The following is a 20,348-nucleotide window of genomic DNA, read 5'->3' as shown; positions in this document are numbered from 1 at the left end:
CCACATTACTGTAATAACAAAATTGCCTAGTATTAAAATAAAGCATTTAATGGATTATACATATAAATGTATATATATATATATATACGTTGATAAAGATGGCAGGAGCTATCGAAATATCCATTTGTTTTTTTTTATCGCTTAATAAATTTGTGTTCCAAAAGCTGTCTCTTATACACATCTAGATGTGTATAAGAGACAGATATAGGCCTATACCATGTTACCTTCAATTATACTCAACCTCTGAATTGTATTTATCCAGAAATATGCCAGAATTCGATGTTGAATTACAAACCGTGTAGGCTTGACACCTTGACCTCTGATGAATAGTGTCCAAAATTTGCTACAAAAATGTAATACAATAATTAAATATTGATGATTATTGTTTATTTTCGGAAAATATTTCAGCCAGTCTAAGCATCTTTCCTATTCATCATCCTTCCTATATTTTTTTATATTTTGCATTATTTGTTGACAAATAAATATATCTTGTAGTAATCAATTAAAAAATCAATAAAAATGTAAAAATTTCGAAAGGGCAAGTGGAGATGGATATTAATATTTTAACTTTGCATTCATTCTTTATTCTTCTTGCTTATTGTATATACCAATTTTCTTAAGTTTTTGTATATAATTTCTTTATTATTTAATATTTTAAACATGTTTTAACTGTTAAATGGACCTTAAGAAAGAGCAATGTCATTAAGTAACCAGAATAAAGACAAATTTCTATCTACCTATTATGTGCACCTTACAAAATGAACAATATTATTTGCTTGAACTTTTAATACCTCTTTCTATATTTAATTGTAGGTTTGGTTTTTCGTTCAAATGTAGTGAAAATGGGTACTTATAATTTATAATTCAGGTTTCTCAACCATCAGTTATGTTTATGATAAAAGCAGTTTTATTTTATTTATGTTTTAATACTGGTATGTGTTCTTCGAGACTGTGCCTTAAAGGGTTCTCTAGGTCAAATATCTTTTTTTTTACAACATATATTTTATATACAGCCTATTGGACTATGTAAGGAGTTTGAATGGTTTTCAAATTGAGTATGCTCTGCAAATGCTATCCACATCCTGTATTGCTTTTTTTTGTGTCATTATATGTTTTATATAAACCAAAAGAGTCTAAAGCCTATCCAAACTATCAAAACATGTGACATGCCTAAATATGGTCATGATGACATCACATCATGACCATATATAGGTACGTCATGACTATATATGGGCATACAAAAGCTTTTTATCAAAGAAATTTGAAAATCTAGACAGAGCTTAATAAAGTTGAAATAAATAAAATTTTGATATTTTATTACAGTATACTAAAAAACAGTTTTGTAACAGTTGATCAATGCAGCTTAAATTACAATCCAATAACAAACAATCAATAACTACCATATTTGTAAACTTCCGGTTGTGATAAATGTAAAAACAATATTTTGTAAGTACAGATAAGGAAGTCGTTAACAGCGTTGACAAGTGAAAACACAATAAATTAGCATTTATTAGCGCAACAAAAACATGACATTGACTATACACTTGTACCAGCATGCTCATCAAAATTGAAAACTACTATTTTTATTATACATCACGCCAGTATTCAGAGGCACAATCCACTTTCTTGGAGGCATTTTTTTTTTTTTTAATTTGATTTATCCCCATCCCAGTCAAGCATTACATTATTTTGCTATATATAGTATACCAATACAATCTGGTGCTGGAAACAAATCAAAACACTTTATTTACAAATCAACAGACGTTTAATATACAACTTTAACACAAAATTCACTGACAAAAAGTTTCGTGTCCACCATGGACGCATTTTCAAGATCAAGTGAACAAAAAATAAACATATGATAGAAAACCAAATGTAGGTGACATGAAGTGGGATTAAACAGTCACGTGATTAACACCTATTTAACAAACAAATAAATAAATTTTAAAAATTCAAATGATATTTTACAAGTAGCCTCTCCTGACTTATCTAATTTAATCGTTGCTTTAATTATGGTTATCTGGAAAAAAGTTACTATGAAATTTAGAGTACAGTTTGTTTTCTTAGTTTGAAAACCCAGACATCGTCAAACATTCCAGCCTGAAATTGACAAGTTTCTATGGAAACACTATTTTCTTATAATCCCTAAATCCACTAGAGCCTCAGAGAACCTTTTAGGGTTACGACCTACTGTAAGAACCTGTGTTATCCAGCTGCTGACGAGAGGAGTCAGTGACCTGTATGCTCAGAAGGTATTAAAATGACATCCCATACTAGGATAGTAGCGTCAAATGACCTGAAATCTAGGATTAACCATAGAATTTCTAGCAACATTTTTTTTATAATTGGATCCAGTCCTGTGGCTTTTCAACCCAGGCCCTTAACCTTGTAATACAAAAGACACTGCTCAAACTGGTTTTACCTTTTCTGGGTCATCAATCTGAGTTGTTTGCTGAAGCAAAGTAGAAATTTCACGGCATATATACCTGGTCATTATTTACAGTGCTTTCGGAATTCTGTGCTTCCTTTTCCGAGTTGACTTTTCGCAGCTTTTTTTCCTTTGAGTAGTCTTGGCTTACCGCCAATCAACTAATCATACATCCAGTTATATAAACAAATCAAGGAGAATTTTTTATAAGGGTAGAATTCGGTGTTTGTTTTATCACAGGCTGTTATAGCACAAGTGGAAATATTACGTGATTCATTGAAATACTTGTGTACGTTACAGAGAATTTACAATTCTTAAAATATTTTAATTGACCTGTGTATGGATACATTAGTTTCACTTGCCATTGATTTGTTTGACACCGTCCATCAAAATGTTCACAAAATACAATATAGTTCATGGAAAGTGAAACCCAATAATTTTGTTTATTTTATATGGAAATACCAGATAAAACATACTGTGATCAAATAATCAAAAATTATATATAACATAAAAAAGATTTAATACCAGATTTATCTGAAGATACATGTATTTATTTTATTTATTCATTAAAATGTTGTTTAGTGAGTTGACAATCAAGAAGCCCTCAGCTTTTAAAATACCTTATGAGACACAGAAAAAATTACAAATAAAAAAGAGGCAATGCCAAAAATACAATTTATCAACTGAATGGAGGACATTTTTGAAATAACCTGAAGGGAAGGCAAGATGGTTCTTTGATTCTGAATTGAATAAGAAAATGTCCCTGACTTTAGGCACAATAATACAACATATTAGTTTATCACCCTCGTGTGCATGCATTCTATGGTACTGAAGAAAAAAAAACTTTGAAAAAATGTTTTTTTTTATGAAAAATGAAATACTTAGGCACAACAAACTTATTAGTTTATCACCCTCATGTGTATGTCTTCTATGGTACTACAGAAAAAAAAAATTGAAAAAAAATTTTTTTTTTAAATTAATATTTTTATTTCTTTTTTTTTTCTTAATTTTTTTAATTAAATAGTTAGGAGATATTGTCTGTATTATCTCAATCATGTTTTACTTTAAATATCAATTCACCAGCAAACAACCCAAGGGTGATATTTGGCTTTAGCAATATAAAAAAATTTTTTAAAAAAAACCTCCCTCCCTCAACACTTTTTCAGCCTTGATAGGGTGATAAATTAATAACTTTTTTTTATAGGGCCTTATTGGAAACTGACCTCCATGTATAAATAGATTTTGTACTGTCTTTAATGATAAACCTATAAAATCGAATGAATGAATTTGTGGTTGATTTTGAGTTTGCCTTGTGTGTTGCTACATCCTGATTCGTGATCTACTGTAGGCCATTAAATGTTTCCTTTATTTTATATTACAAATAGAATAATAAATAAATACATTCATGCTGTGTCTGGAAAAATAAAATAAGCTGACTACAGTATAAATAATGTGACAAAATTTACTATGGATAGAGATGATGAAATATGCAATTAACTTTTATTGTAGTACAGTTTGGTATATTTTTGTTTTGCATACAATTTGCCCTCCAATTCGAGACCACCATTTAGGACCTGAAAATTTGGTCACAGGATTGACAATAGGAATTGAAGGAATTATTTTCTGTTATGTTTCTTTTATTCTTTTAATTTTAACAGCGAAAACACCAACATGTGATGTAGACAAAAATAGGTTGGACGCCAATCTACACTTCTCCGCTCCATTCAAATTAATAAACATGACAATACAAATCCACGTTCATTCAGACCAGTATTAAAAGCAAAGAATAAAAATTCCTTCACAATAATAGAGCTTTTTTCCAGTCTCTATTATGAGATCTGCACTTTTTTCCCTTTTTGATTCACGGATTAACTCAACAGGAAAAGGTATAGCAACAGAGGAAAGCGTGGACTCCGTGCAGAATATCACGGATAATTCTAATCTCACAGGAGGCAGCAGCCTCACAGCATGAACCACGATAAAGAGGGACTATCCTTTTTCCTGTTAAATAACTTGCTCACCACTCGTTTGAATTCCCTGCACTTGATAATGACTTGTTTAAACTTCCTTTCCAGTGATTTACGACCTCACCAATGGATAAACAAGACTTATAAATTTTGGCTAGCAATTCAAATGAACATGTTTGCTTTTATTGCCTTTGGTTTCTTTAACAAACATACAAGGCAACATGGCCTTTTAAATAGCTAGTACTTACAGGCCTGCTCACTAGACAAAAAAGAAGACTGAGTAAAAATATACTTTATGAGGATACGTATTCTTCATATTGAATAGCATTATGTACTATATATAGCAAAGTTCATGTATTGTAATGTACTCAAAACCACAAAGTGTAAATCATGTTTATCATACACCCACAATCCAACAGAGACACAGGTTTAACAAAGTACTGCACTCATGTTTGAGCCCACAATTATGTGGTGGCCATTTAAGGGAATCAAAGCAATGGTGCAATGGTGTACCAGTATGGTTATGCCACAACTCCAGTAATGTACTATACTGTAAAAATGAGCCCTTAATATTGTAAATATTTCTACCATGGACCTATTAATAGGTCCATGTTTCTACATGGAGTCTGGCCCATGAATAAAAACAATTCAACTCTGCTGATGGGGCCTTACAGGACCTCCGGCTCATGATTGATCCGGGGTAAAAAGACAACTCCAGACAGTGGTAAAGGAGTTGAATCCCCTTACAAGAATTTAGAGTTTAAAAAAATATATAAATTATGCTTTTACACTTTTATTTTTTTTAGAACACATTTTATAAGTACACTGAGGCTGAAATTGCTTAATTAAGAACAAAATAAGAACAAATTGAGGCTGAGGTAAAATGTGAAATAAGGTTTTTATTTAAAAAAAAAAAATAGAAAATCAACAAATCTTATCTGTACCTTACTTGCAGTAGGTGTGACTGTGTAATACCCTCTATAATATAGTACAGTAATATACTACTGTAATATAATAATTCTCTCTGTTTAAAAAGTGCGTAAGTATAAGAACAAAATAAGAACATTTTGAGCCAGAAATTCGCAAATAAATAAGAACACCGAGTCTGGGCAAAATTTTACTGGTTCTTATATTTAAAAAAAAGTGTACCATACATAATATTAAGAAACTGCAATGATAATAGTTAAGTGGCATCTGTGGTCCATGACTGTCTAAAATTTCCTACACTCTTACTGGCAATACCAAAGCATCAATTCCCCAGCCTGTAATGACGAGTCATATTGGATGAGAATTTAATTTGTTGTTGTCCACAGTTGGAGATCTACAGTGGCAATTGTTAACCTTTGTCCACACGGCCGTCCCGAGGCAAAACAACATAACTGACATTTTTGTCGATTTTGAGACAACATTATATGGGAGTATATTAAACACGTCTGAATTACCTGTTAAAATGTCAGGTCTCAATAATGACTCATTTCGGATATAGAACCACCTATCTTTAAGCACAAAACTTAAAATCTAGTGGTTTTCCGTGGCAAAACAATTTAACTACAAGATTACGGGGCAAAACAGCCTATCTACGATAAAGATACGTTGTTTTGCCTCGGAATGGTATTCAAAATGTTCTTGAGCTGATGGAGTTTGGTAAGGCAAAATCAAATGGTTATTGGTGTTTTTATATCAATAATCTTAACAGCGACTTATGAACAAATTACTGTAGGTAATGCATATGATTGCCCCAAACATGATAAATTCCAAAAATATGTCTTACTTGCAACAATGCTGAGCCTGACAAAACAACTTATCTGTAATTATTGTATCGCTAATAACTTTGCAACAAACAAACGGTTGTAATTAAAATTTCACATATAATCACAATGTCTATAAATATACAATCCTGCAAAATTTCAAAAGGGTACAACAATCTATTGGAAAGTTTCGAACCTGTAAACTTTAATTCTATTTTTCTCCAAAAGTGAACATTTCAAGTTACGTTGCTTTGCCACGGAACAGTCGCACACTGTATGGCCATATATAGTCATGATGTGTCTATATATGGTCATGATGTGATGTCATCCTGACCATATTTGAGCATGTCACATATCTTTGCCAAATAAAATTTGATAATCTGGACAGGGCTTCAGATATTACTTTTTACATTATATCAGAATGTATACATTTTGATAAATCTATTCTTACCTGAACTTTGGCAAATATAAACACAAAAAATTAGTCAATATGGAAATGAATTTCAATCAATGTTTTCAAATAATTGATGATATATCTGACATAAAATAGACAGGATGAGTTACAAGCACTTTAAAGGCATTCTAAGGTGAAAAAACCACTTTGATTCATCTTTTATTTTGTCATCATTTTTTCTCAGAACAACCAATACTTAATCATCAATTGAAATTAATTGAAATAAAAAATGTTTACAGATAGATGCCAGTTTTTGATGTTATATTCAACTGGCAGTTCTTCATTAAAACACTTCTACATGTGAACTGGAAAAATCTTTTTCACAAAGATCTTCACATATTATAAAACTGAAGGGGCCCCAACCAAGGACTTTTACAGATCAAGGGCCTAGACCAACTCAGCCCCTCAATAGTTTGAGCAGAGGGGTGTTTTTTGTCGGTTGGCCTATATTATTTATATGTAAAGCGCATAGGGGCAATGTGCAATATGTTATATAAATACAACATTATTATTAATATTATTATTATTATTATTATTATTATCTTTAGATTGCTAGAAATGGCACTACCAGACAATGTAATGTAATGTAGTTTGATTTACATAGTGCTATATACCACAGTCTTAAAGCGCTCGAGGTGTGGACTAGCTCATAATTTTCTCTTCCCCCATTCAAGATTTAGGGAGGCTGGGGCCAGCTAGAATCCCCCCAACTCCTTGAAACTACTTTAGTCAATATTTTAGAATCAAGAAAAAAATGAGTGAAGTAGACTAACATTAGGATAATAGTTCCAAACCTGGATGAAGCTATTCTGCTCGTAAGTACAACACTAAACTCTCATTTCCTCATTCTTCGGATTGAACATTAAGCCATTGATTACGTTTGTACAATGGCACGAAGATAAGATGACTTTTACTGTCCATTCAACGAAGAAATTCGCTTTCCTCTATGTGAGAAGTTAATTTAAAGAGTATACTCAGGATTGTCCCCTGATGTGTTACATTTATTCTGCTTATTCACTGTCAGTAAATTGTGTTTTTTTTTTAGCCAAGAATTACCTAGTACAACATTAAGAGATTTGTGTAATTCACTAATGGCAACCTTTCGCCCTGGCCATGCCTAAAAACAGTATGAAAATTAAATTAAATTGCTTTATCATCTTCTGTCAAATGTATTTGTTCATTTAATCATGGTCAGTCAGAAAAGTAATCTTAAGACAATCCATGGCTTGATCTGGACATGAATGAAATAACATCCTGGCAACCACTTGCCAAAAAAAAAGACATTTTTCCGGGATTATAGATATTGCTATAAAACGAAGTTGGTTTCATGAGGACATTAAGAACAAGCTAAAAAAAAAAAAAAACCACATAGTGAAGAAATTGACATTTTCAAACATACTATAATTGCGATTGCATCTCAGATCACTAAAGTAGTACTGCTGAGATGCAGCCAATCAAATCACAGGAAGACAGCAGCATGCAATAGACAGTGAAAATATTGAACATGAAATTATCTGCGGAAAGACAACTCTATGATTAGATTGTAAACACATACAGATACCGCACAATAGAGCTGTGCATTGGATATAATACATAAGCCGATTGCGAGTAATACCATACATAAGCTGACTTCGAGCAAATATGTATGAATATCACACCTATGATGGCCGACACTATATGTTTATGATGATATTGGGAGTTTCTTGCCTTTATCCACAAATTGGATTTTCAGCCTGAGGCAAAGTAGTACATCATGGTTGATTAAGTATGATTTGCTTCAGAAATAAGATATGCTTAATCAAGTGTTGGATTTTGGTTCTGTAGAAATACTTGGTATACCTTTAAACAATATGCACCCTGTACGCCGTGTACGTACAACAATTGCAATGTACAAAACACATTGAAATATTATTGTAAGAGAAATAAACACAAGCGACAACCATAAATTAGTAGCGGTCATGCAATAAGTGTAAATAAAGCATAGAAAGAGGAAATGTTATGATTTTAAAACAATGCTGCAATGACAATGTGAAAAATATTGCAAAGGACAAACAGTGTTCAAAACAGTATTTTAAACATTCACTATGTGCATTACAGACATGTATTATAATCAAAAAGCTATATATAGCTCCATGATGCAATCCTTCATGAGCCTACAGCTAGCCTAGAATCTTTCTCGCATGAGTCGGATTAAAGACAATCGTAGCCTAATCTGACCACATGGCATCCACTCTTCTTGAAAACCTTAAGATTTGAGGACAGTAATATCTTTCGGAGCATTAGCAATTCATTTTAAAAATGTTTCCAGGTTCAAATTCCAAGTGATTTTGATTAGTGTACTAACGTTCCAACCAACATTATTCAACATGTATTATGCTGCCTGACAGCAGAACACTCCAAAGAATCCATGCATTTTCTTATAATATTGAGCGTCACCGCGTCTGTTTAAAATATTGTACAAGCTATAGGTCATGTGACTGTAATCGTTGATTATGTCTATTGTTGGAATGATCAAACCAGAAGACAATCTGCTATATAGATGAGGCATATCCTATATTGACCAAGAGATTCTATATATAGCATTCTGTAGCTCTCACAGCTAACATATTAAAAATTGACTAGCCATGTCAAAAAACATGATCATCCATGTCCTACCAGATAAAAAGGCCTAGAAATGTATTTTTTGGAGATTTCTGTTGATTTGAATTTATTCAGTTTGACTTTGAAAATATGGATATAAGTTAGAACATAGTTAATATAAAAACAATACAATTAAACCATATATAAAACAATATATAATATTGCTAAAACTATAATCAAAACATGCAAAAAATTGCTTCATATTCTAGGATTTTTTAAGTCCAGATTATGATGATAATTTGATTTTCTTTTTACTAGATTATGATAATGATTAGGATTAAAAACATTTTCCTCAAGATAATAATCATTGATAATGATTCAAATGTTTAATAATAGCATCATTAAAATTCAGACTAAAAGAATTTTATCTAGAAGATTAGATAAAAGCACTTTTTCTAGGAACGTAATTCAGATGAAAGCAAATTTCATATTTGATTATGATTCATGTACGAGCAATTTTCGGATTATGATCATGATTTAGATGAGAGCAATTTTTTTCTTTACATGACGATTCACATAACAGCAATTTATGCGTGAATACGAGGGTTTATCAAAGCGATAATATGTTACTTGTAATATGTGCAGCAATTTGTTCTTGGCACGATGCCAAGATTGCTTCCAGTTTATAAAAACATGCTTAAAGACGCAATGATGTTTGGGGATCAACACAAACAACAACGCTTTCATTCTAACAAGGGGCTTATACTACATAGTGCAGGGTTGAACTTGGGGTGGAGAAATGAATAAATAAGTAGAAATAATCCCTTTTCCCCATCTCCTCCCACTCAATCCTCATCATCTTATATCTGAGTGATGGTTGAATGTGCTTGTAATCAATCCCCTGGGTCCTTAAAAATCACCTCTAAACTTTGAGTTGGATGGTAGAGCGGTTAAGGCAGGAGCGCTGCAACCTTCAGCCACAGTATCTGTGCTGGATCGAACGGAACGCTCGCCTATGGTTCTGGTGGTGAAACCACCTTCTAGGATAAGGCCAGTGTACATAAATCTGGTGTGCACTATAAAGAACCCAGTACATCTTTCGAGATGAGTAGGGGGTTAACCTGGTGTACTGGTTCATACAGCCCGTGTTGTAGACAGACCAGAGATAGCTGGTACCGGTTTACCAGGTAGCTCAGACACAAAGAGACCCTTAGGGGAGAAGAAAGTTACTGTATGAACTAGTCCACACCTCGAGCACTTTGAGATTTCTTTATAAAGCGCTATATATATCCAACCACGAGATCACTTCACATTACATTACGTTAAAACAACTCTATACTGAGACTCATCGAAGTTTAGTAGTGCCTATAGCATTACCAGTGAAAATTTCCTTACGATCGTATATATTCTGATCGTTAGTAAATATTCAGACTGGAATGAAATAAAAAAACAAAACATACCGGTAAAATGCTCATTTTAAAAAAAAGAATGATTTATTAGAATATAGTCTACTAATTGCATTGTTCATTCTGTGAAATGTCAAAACTGACAGCGATATTGAAGATTCACCTTTCATTGAAAATGAAAAAGAATGAATTTTTTTAAATACGGACATAAAAAGCAGTCGTATAAAACGAACATTACAACCGGTAAATCACATAGGCGACATTCGCAGAGTCAGATCTGATTTATTGGTGGGAAAGTCAAAATACAGCCATATAAAGATATACATAACGATTTGAGTAGGTCAGACCAATCTGTTATTTTAAAGAACAATAAAGTAGCAAATGGGAGACAGAAGACACTAACTCCATAAACTGGCATCATATCCAATGTTCATTTACTGCTGTAAGAGCTAAAATAAAAAGAGATATAGCAATCATGGAATGGTAATTAGACTGTAATTGACTTGTAAAATGTACATTTTATTTCTAAATTTATGCTTACCAATCAAGGAAGAGTATTTATTCTATGATCACGCTTTTTAAAGTGCATTTAAACTATTTTTATAAAGAAAGCAAAATAACAGATTTTTGGAGTCTGGGTTCACATTTAATTAATCAAGACAAAAAAGGCTAATGTTACCACTGCCAAATTTTACCGCTGTTCGTACATTGATTTACATAAGTACTCAGTTGGTTTTAAGATAGTAAGATTTTTACCCATACATAAGGTAGTTATTCTAATCACAGACAAATTCTGTGAACAAGTTTCAGCAATACACATGGTATTAACATAATTATGCTCAGTAAGATATAACCAAGCCACACTGTTCCCATTGGGTTTGCATGAGTTGCAAACAAGGTCATATGTTCCGAGGGGGAGGAGGTGGGACCTGTGGTACAAGGGAAAAAGTTAGAGAGGCATTCCCCTACCTATTGTGGGGGTTGCAGTGGGTTTCTAGCCACAATTTTAATTCCTTTGCTAAATAATTTCACATTTGGTTAGATAATATTTTAATCTTGCATGGGACACACTAAAACTATTCTCGTCCCCAACCCCCCACTTCCCTGGATCCGGTACTGTACCTGGTAGAATAAGATTGATTGATTTAAATAGTCTGGTATTAAATTAATTAGTCAAAGGTCTAGAAATACTTTCCCACAAACCGGAGGAGGTGGCACACAATTCATGGCAGTTCCATAATTGGTGTTTATAATTATTTGCACTTTAGTAGTTCACCAGCTAGATTGTGCATTAAAAATGCTTGGTTATTAACTATAAATTGAATTATTAATAATAAATTAGTGACATTATGACCTTGACCCCTCTTCAAATCTCCTCCGCCTCAATTTAATACTCCTATCGGTGGTTCTGTAGTTTGGTGTAGTTCCCCCTTTTAATCCTAGTTCCTGGGTTCAAGTCCTACAAATGGCAAAATATTTCTCCACTAAAAACAATGCATCTCCTAAGCCATCAAGAGAAGCATAACTCATTCTATGAAGCGATCAAACTTTGGGGTGAAAAGGTGAAAGATCAATTGCAAGGTCACAGACAATGAAAAATCACATTAATAAAGTGTTAGCAGAGGAATACGCTATCCGGTATCTACAGTATACGAGTTGAAAAAGTGTACTAAACATGATTAATAATCTTACAAATATGGGAAATATGGAATAGGCCCAGGAAGGAAAACAATAAGACTAAATACGTCTGAAATATGGTTTCGCAGATGAATATTCCAATAATAATTTATGATTTAATATTTTCAGAGATACAACTTTTACAGTAGTTATTTCCTTTGGAGAACTGCAACCCTCTCTTAAATTCCGGTCCAAAAATAATATTATAATAATGATTTTTATATTTGAAATACCTGGTAAAAACATCCCAAGTAGGCCAACAAAAATCTATTCCGTTTCTATTTTGAATAGGAAGTAATAAAAATCCAATAATACCACAAAAAAATTAATGCATTTAACAGTTGTAACGATCGAGATTACAAAAAACCTCAGAGAATATACTTAGAGACTGCAGTGTAAACATTTGTAATGGAAATTCATCGTTCATTTGTTAAAACGTAATGATGAGGAGGCTGATGGATGACAAAGAGTAATTATCTATGTAGTCTATTTATAGTGCACAAGGAGCTTTACTATCTGCATGTAGTATAATCACTAGAAATCGCTTGCAAATCACATGCTAAAATCCACGATATCACATGTCCATGTTACTGATAAGCTGTTGGATTTTTAGAATTATTGAGGCAGAATGGATCGATATAAAATGTGAATAGAAAATGATCATGTTACAATGCATACTAGAATTGGTTGGCGACTTGTATTACAGAGATGGGATGATATGTAGGCAGTGGCATATCCAGGAGCCTTGAAATGTGAAAGGGGAGGGGGGACGGACTGATGGGGTGCAAAGGTGAAGTGGGGACTCGATGATTAGGTATGGGGCGTTAGCTTGCAAAGCAGGGTGATTTGAGGTGATTTTTAACTACCGTTATTATTTTTAGGAGGGGTGAATGCAGTGGGAATTTTTTGGAGGGAGGGGCATATGCTCCCGTGCATCCCTACATATGCCATTGTGTGTGGGTGGTGTTGGTAAAGTGATATGAGGATGATGGTACATATTTCTTTTATATTCTCTGTTGTACTGAGGATAGATTCCCAGGATATTCATTTAATAACAAAAATTAGAATATAAATTTAAAATAGGCTTATAATTTTAAATATTTTATAATCAGTACATATTCTAGTTGTACAAAGTTGTCTAATAATATAGGTAGAATATAACAGAGTAGAATTTATTGCCTTTATTTAATTAAATATAAGAAATGTATTGTATACATGGTTCTCGCCAAATGAATATAGATATCAAAATGCAAACTTTTTAAATGAATTACATTTTATTTGAAAATTAAATGAAAAAATTTTCCTAGCAAATAAAGAAAAACACTAACACTATACCTTTTGCAAAAGTCCTTGGGCCTTAAAATGACATGATTCTATGTAGAACGCAACGTCACAACGCGCGCGCAATGGATCATGTTTTATTGATGATCCAGACTGTCACCGACAATCAGCAGAGGGCGCCACTTCATCCAATGCTCACAGGGAACGGAGTCGGATTAATCGTACAACGGTCATACAAGCGGCAGTGTGCGCCAGGCTTGAGGTATTAACTCAACATTCAATGTTTTTCTTAAAATAACACAATTTTTTACTCAACTAAAGTGTTTTCATATTTCTAAATTTGAAATCAACTTTCTCTATTTAACATGTCTTAATATATATCAGATAATTTGAAATTGTTTTCATGCAAGTGTCAAATTTATAATGTTATCACAGTACCGCGATACCCTATCACTGAGTGCATTAAAATTAAAATAACAAACCTGCACTGGATTGATTATATAGTGTTATCCAATAAGGGTTAATGGATATTGTTTCAACCATAGCACTGCAACATTCACTCTTGGATTTTTTCTCAGTATATGATATGTAAATAAAATATGATTGAAATACAACCTTCCTTGCAAACATAGTAATAGTAAAACATTAGGAATTACATAGTGAAAATGCAAATGCAGAAAAATATCACTGTATATTTAATATTAAATAATCTTATACGGGATGTTAACTTCTATGACCTTCGCTTTCACTATTCAATAAGCAGAGAATTGCCAACAGGCGTCTGCACAGAGATACAGAACGAAGGGGTCGGTTGCCTTTGATCTCACTTTATGTAATGGCTTTTACAACTGCCCTGCACAATCTTTTCAGAAGGTGATGTATTTAGGAAAATCAAAGTGGTTTACAGGTTTCATTTCTATTCCATAAAAAATCAGAACTGAATTGATATGAATGGGCAGCTAAAGTTAAGTGAATTGTACTAACCTTGGAGACGCTCCCTCCAGGGACCAGCAATGCTCACATGTCAATCATTAGTCAGTGCTCCTGAAAAAAAAAAAATTAAGTTAATCGATTTTTCATTTATTTTTCATTTGAACCATAAAGAGGATTAACCTTCCAGTTAACCCAAAAATAAATTAAAAAATTTGTTGCTCTATAAACTTCTTTGATAGAAATGCAATGTGAAGATTTAATAAGTGCTGTAATGAGTACTGTTTCTAGGATAAACCATGGACCTATAATAAGTCCATGGATAAACATTGAAAAGGGCTATAACTTGTCTGAATGGAGACACTATTTGAAGAAATCTGCAGTAATGAGTCGTGGTTAATAGGGACTTGGCATATTTGACAAGTTCTTTAAGCTCCTCTGGACTAACTGTATTATAAAGAGAAAAATGGTTATATAGGAATGTGATCGAAGGAACAGACATGCAATGGACTTTACTATGTGCCTCCATAATTGAACACACTGTCAGAGGAGATAATTAAGAAAGGTCATATAAAAGCAGAATGGAATTAAAAAAAGAGGAAGAGGACAGACATATATTGATGTACGACCAGAAGGGAACAAGAAATTATGAAAATCGATAAACGAAAAAAAAAGCTTTGAACCTTAGATTTTAAGCAGATGTCCAAATCAAAGATTTTTTCTCTGGACTAAATATACCTCCATTCTCTAAGCCCGTATAAATTTATATTTTAGTCTATTTAATTCAAAATGCGATTTATATTATACATATGTAAGACGTTAAAAGTAGTAAGTGGTAAAAAAAAAAAATACTGTACATTAAATCTGGCTAATGGAAGCTATTATTATCGAAATTTAGCATCTTCTAGCTTGGACCATTGTTATGAAACTCTCCACTTCCTGTGTTGGTTTCTGTTAACAACTGGCCCATTTCCGTTCACTGATTATAACGGAACATGGTAGTTTCCCACTAAACAGCTATTCATAAAAATTCAGGACCTTGGAGGCTTCTGCTAAGCCTATCTGTTAGGAGATCTTGTAATGTAGAATTACAAGTATTCTAATTATAACATTAAGGAGGCTCTTATCATGATGTTATATTTTTAGAAGACAAGAGAAAAGAATAAAACAGATAGGAAAAGAAAAGAACGGAAGAGAAATGAAAACAGAAAAGGAGAAGTAGAGAATAGAAAGAAATGAAAAGAAAAGCAAGCAAAAGAAAATAATAGAAAGGAACCGAAAGGGATGGAAAAGAAAGAGATTGATTGATTGATTGATTGATAACACATTTATTTCCGACTAAAGTAATACAGAATGAACAACTTTTTTTTTAAATATCTTGGTGGGGCTGAGTTAGTATACCCTTCATCTGTCAAAGTCTCTCTCTGGGCCCCCTCTATTCCATTTTCCTGGATCCGCCACTGATTACAGTCGAGTAATAGATGGGAGGGGGATGTGGGAGCTAGTGTGGATGAGAAGAGAAATAACTTATTTTTATTATTAATGGTATGAAGATATAAACATCAAATTACAAAATATCTGGCCCCTATGAGCATGAAATTAATAAAATATATTTCTTCTACACAAGCAAATGGGGTCATTGTTTTGCATGTATTGTAACAATTTTTATTTGTCATTAATTCATTTTTCACTATAGTATTCTTGTAGGTTAAGATTCGTTGTATAGGTATACAGGGAGTTGTTATAGTGTTATAGAACCGGGACAGATAAATCACTTACTTTTCTTCAATGGCTAGGTAGACTCAGTGTGGAAAACAGCCGTACTGTACCTAGTCCGATTGGCAATTCAGGCCCGTGCAGGTGGAAGAGTATCCCACCTTGGCTCCCTGTTTGGCCTAACACAACCAGAAGGAATTTGTATTCTTTTTCTTCTGATTCTTTCGTGATACTGCAGATATATCTTTCAAGATAATCAATTTAAAGACAACGTAAACAACCTTGACATAGGACTACTCACATTTTGATAACGAGTCCATGATCTTGTCAGTCAGGCGATACTTTCTGACCAGGTGTGTCAATTCGTACGCGCGGTGACTGAAAACTGATGGAAAAATCATAATTTTGTTGTGGCTCATGCAGTCAAAAAACATTAATTTATAGTGTTTTTTTTTTTTTTATTTTATATTTTGATCTTAATTTTTCTATACAATAATATCCCATTCTGTGAGGTATTTTAGTAGGTGTAAGTGCGGGTGTAAGGGCGCCCCCGCGGCCCCCCCCCCAACTGTTTCCCAAAAAAATCAAAATCACAGCCAAGTATACCCTTCACTTTCGCGCCCCCACCCCCACTTCAAGACTTCTAGATACGCCGCCGGGACACCCACAGTAGATGCGGCGCCAGTGGGGTGTGGGGGAAGCAGTGGGGGAGCTGGAAGGTGGAGGGGAGGGGGAAGGGGATGGCGGGAGGCTGGGGCTCTGTTGAGAAAAGTCTTGGGAAGAAATGGCTGCAATCCAATAGAATGGCATTCCAACTTTGTATACTGTGCCGTCCAACACACTACTCATTGTAAACAAACCATGGTGGTTTGTAAAGACAAACCATGCTGGGTTTGTAAAAGACAAACCCTGGTTTGTAAAAAAACCATGGTGTATCGGGGGGTGGAGGGTGCACGCTCATCCAAAAAATACTAGCGCCTGCTAAAAGTCACAGTCAAGTTGTTAAAAAGCACCTAAAATCACCTTGTTTTACGAGTAGCCCCCTCGACTGATCATCGAGTCCCGTTCACCTTCACGCCCCTCCCCCACCCATCACATCAACACCTCCCTTCAAGACTCTAGATACGACACCGAAACCATGATTTGTAAAAGACAATCTTCAATAAAAAGACAAATCATGCTTTGTAAATGAAAAATCATGTTTTGTAAAAGACAAGCCATGGTTTGTAAGACATTGCAATGGTCGAGTTATACATCACATATTTTATTAGAAAGATGTATCCAAACCAATTTTTCATATTCTAATAAATTGAGTTAAGTGGTGTTTATCAACTAATAAGATAATTAAAGCATCAGCAGATAATGATTAACTGATTGTGTGTTTCCGTATCTTGTTCATTTTGTGGGGCGGAGAGAGCATAATGTTGAATCACCACTCAATCCATTAGGCCTACTTAACTTGTATAGTTTATTTTTCAAATTTTTTGTTGGTTTTCTTTTTTATTCATTTTGGTGAAGTGCTTTCTGATGATCAAGTGTTAAGCATCATAGAACACCATTACCACTAGCTTGCATAGAAACCATGCTCTTTGTGGTTTTAAACATTTTATATGCATGTTTGTTTACTTTGTATATACATGTGATTCACTGTTTCTGAACACCAGGAGCATTGTATTCCACATTGTGGTTGTTTTATTAGCATACAATAGTATATTTCTATTGTTCCAATTGAGTAGATTAATGTTTGCAGCCAAAGAATATAGATAGGGATGCCACATAAGCCTATAATTTTATTGTGCCTATCCTGCAATCGAATGGGATTTAAGGATGTTAACATTTTAAACAGGCAGTATGAATGGGCTCAGTTAAAATTATGGAAAAAAATGTGGGAATACCATATTCATCATGTTCTTTTTGGTATAATAAATCTAATGTAATGATTGGGTTTTAAATTTTAAGCAACGTCCCATTTCCGAATTTTTGTCATGGTTCTTTTGGTGTTTTGTAATGTTACAATGATATTTAAATGTTGATTTTGCAGTATTTTTAAGTGTTTAATGTTTTTTTGCCAGTGGAAAAAGAATTTCCATTTTACTTGTGTTTAATGGAAAAATAATGTTTGATTTGATTTGATAAGCAACTAAATGTCCAAATGAAAAAAAATTTAATTAGTTTCTTGCCTTCTATATACTGCTGCCTTAATTTTCTTTTTATTTATATAAATATATGTACTTTATTTTCTTTCAAGCATTGCTTTCCTTAGTTGCTGGTATTAATAGTAGTGGTAATATTCATATTTTCAAAATATTGCCTGTTTTATGGAAATTTGGTGTTACCAGCGTAATGACTTGATATGAAATTACCCAAAAAAATGTTTTTTCAAACAATTTCGAACGAGAATTCATTTTTTTCTTGGCATAATAGTTGTGTTTGAAGAAAAGGCAAATAAATATTACCTATTATTATTATTATTATTATTATTATTATTATTATTATTATTATTATTATTATTATTATTATCATTATTATTATTATTATTATTATTAAATGTTATGCTAATATTAACTAGTTGTGCTCTCACAGGTGTGCCATAAATAATAATAATAATAATAATAATAATAATAATAATAATAATAATAAGTTGCAAACAATTTGGCCAATTTTTTTTTTTGACAATTATAACAATAATAACTTGACGAAGTCATGTTGATAACATCGAAGAAAGCATGCATTAAGTTTACATCAAATCGTGCTTGGCTTATTATCAATGAAGCAGTTGTACAATAATAATAATAATAATAATAATAATAATAATAAATTGTAATCAATCAGTTAATATTATTATCAATGAAGCAGTTGAATAATAATAATAATAATAATAATACTGCAACAGTAATGATAATTTTAATGATAATGATAGTGATAATAATAAATTGTAATCAATCGGTTAATATTATTAATTTAATTAGCCAGTACAGTATTATGTTGACCTGATTATTATTCACTGCACTCTCCCTTTCTGAGAGAACCGAGGCTATACCATTTCCTTGGTTCAATGATTTCCATTCATAACTTTTTAAAATTTATATTCGCTTAAGGAAATATGTATGACTCAGCTAGTAGAGACAAAGCCTTGCCACACGCTTTTCAAGCTCCAGTGCTGTATATACAATGTAAACAATAAACCTGTGTATGGTAATTCTGTTGCAGGTTTATAGGTCCATGATTTAACAATAGCAGATTTCCTTTTAATATTACACTCAATCTAAATTTGATGATGATGTCTAAATGTTTTTTTTTTCTCAACTTAAAGTTATAATATTTCATATTTAATAATTGAACTTTGGGTAAAATGAGTAATTTAGACTTATAAAATTATATATAATTTTTAAGATATTTAGTTTGTGCTTTTTTTTATTTCAATATTGTATATACTATCTTCTTAAGCCCATCTATAAAGATCAGAATTTTGTTGTCCCCTAATATAAAACAATGCTTTATTCTATTAAAAATTAATACATTAAGTCTTTCAAATTGTATTGTCTTTGTTATCATTATCATAATTATTATTATATTATATTTTATACCACTATCATTTATTATTATTATTATTATTATTATTATTATTATTATTATTATTATTATTATTAATTTTTATTATTATTATTATTAATTTCCATTATTATCATTAATAAAACGTTGTTGTTTTACTTTATAAATTACAGAATTAAGTTTCAGATAAGAACCTATGTATAAATAAGATTAATTTTGCTTAAACATAGAATAATAAATTTAGGCTGCAAGCTTGTTTTATAATAATGTAATTAAAATCCACTACACGATATTAAAAATATATATCTTATTAGATAAGTACAATGATGAACAGATAGGCTTTCAGTAGTAACTGTAAAAAAATGAGACTCATTAACATAATGTGGCTGTACGGCAAACGGGCATAACTATACTCTACTGTAGCATATCTTTATATTGAACATAGCTATCATGTGACCTTTCATGGTATATTCCAATTACCTGTAGTAATAATCCGTGTCATAAATTATGATACCTCAACTCGGACTGCTGTTATGTGATCGTGATTAAATACAGAATTCGTTTCTATAAAAAGATTGGATATCTTGTAGCAGATGTATTCCCTATTTG

At 32.4% G+C, this 20,348-nt stretch overlaps 1 long non-coding RNA gene across 1 annotated transcript; it reads right to left on the bottom strand.

Annotated features, from left to right (window-relative positions):
• Nucleotides 1-223: 223 nt before the first annotated feature.
• LOC117115119 lies at nt 224-16,557 on the bottom strand. The gene is made up of 3 exons (XR_004446490.1): nt 16,251-16,557; nt 14,526-14,585; nt 224-343 (listed from the first exon to the last, which is right to left on the bottom strand). It is a non-coding gene; the product is annotated as an uncharacterized LOC117115119 (long non-coding RNA).
• Between the last annotated feature and the right edge of the window lie 3,791 nt (nt 16,558-20,348).

Source organism: Anneissia japonica, unplaced genomic scaffold, assembly GCF_011630105.1.
Source record: "Anneissia japonica isolate Jap-2015-1 unplaced genomic scaffold, ASM1163010v1 scaffold24_len2511860_cov200, whole genome shotgun sequence".
Taxonomy (NCBI): domain Eukaryota; kingdom Metazoa; phylum Echinodermata; class Crinoidea; order Comatulida; family Comatulidae; genus Anneissia; species Anneissia japonica.
Note: the sequence above shows the minus strand (reverse complement) of the source record. Positions and strands in the feature narration are given on the sequence as shown.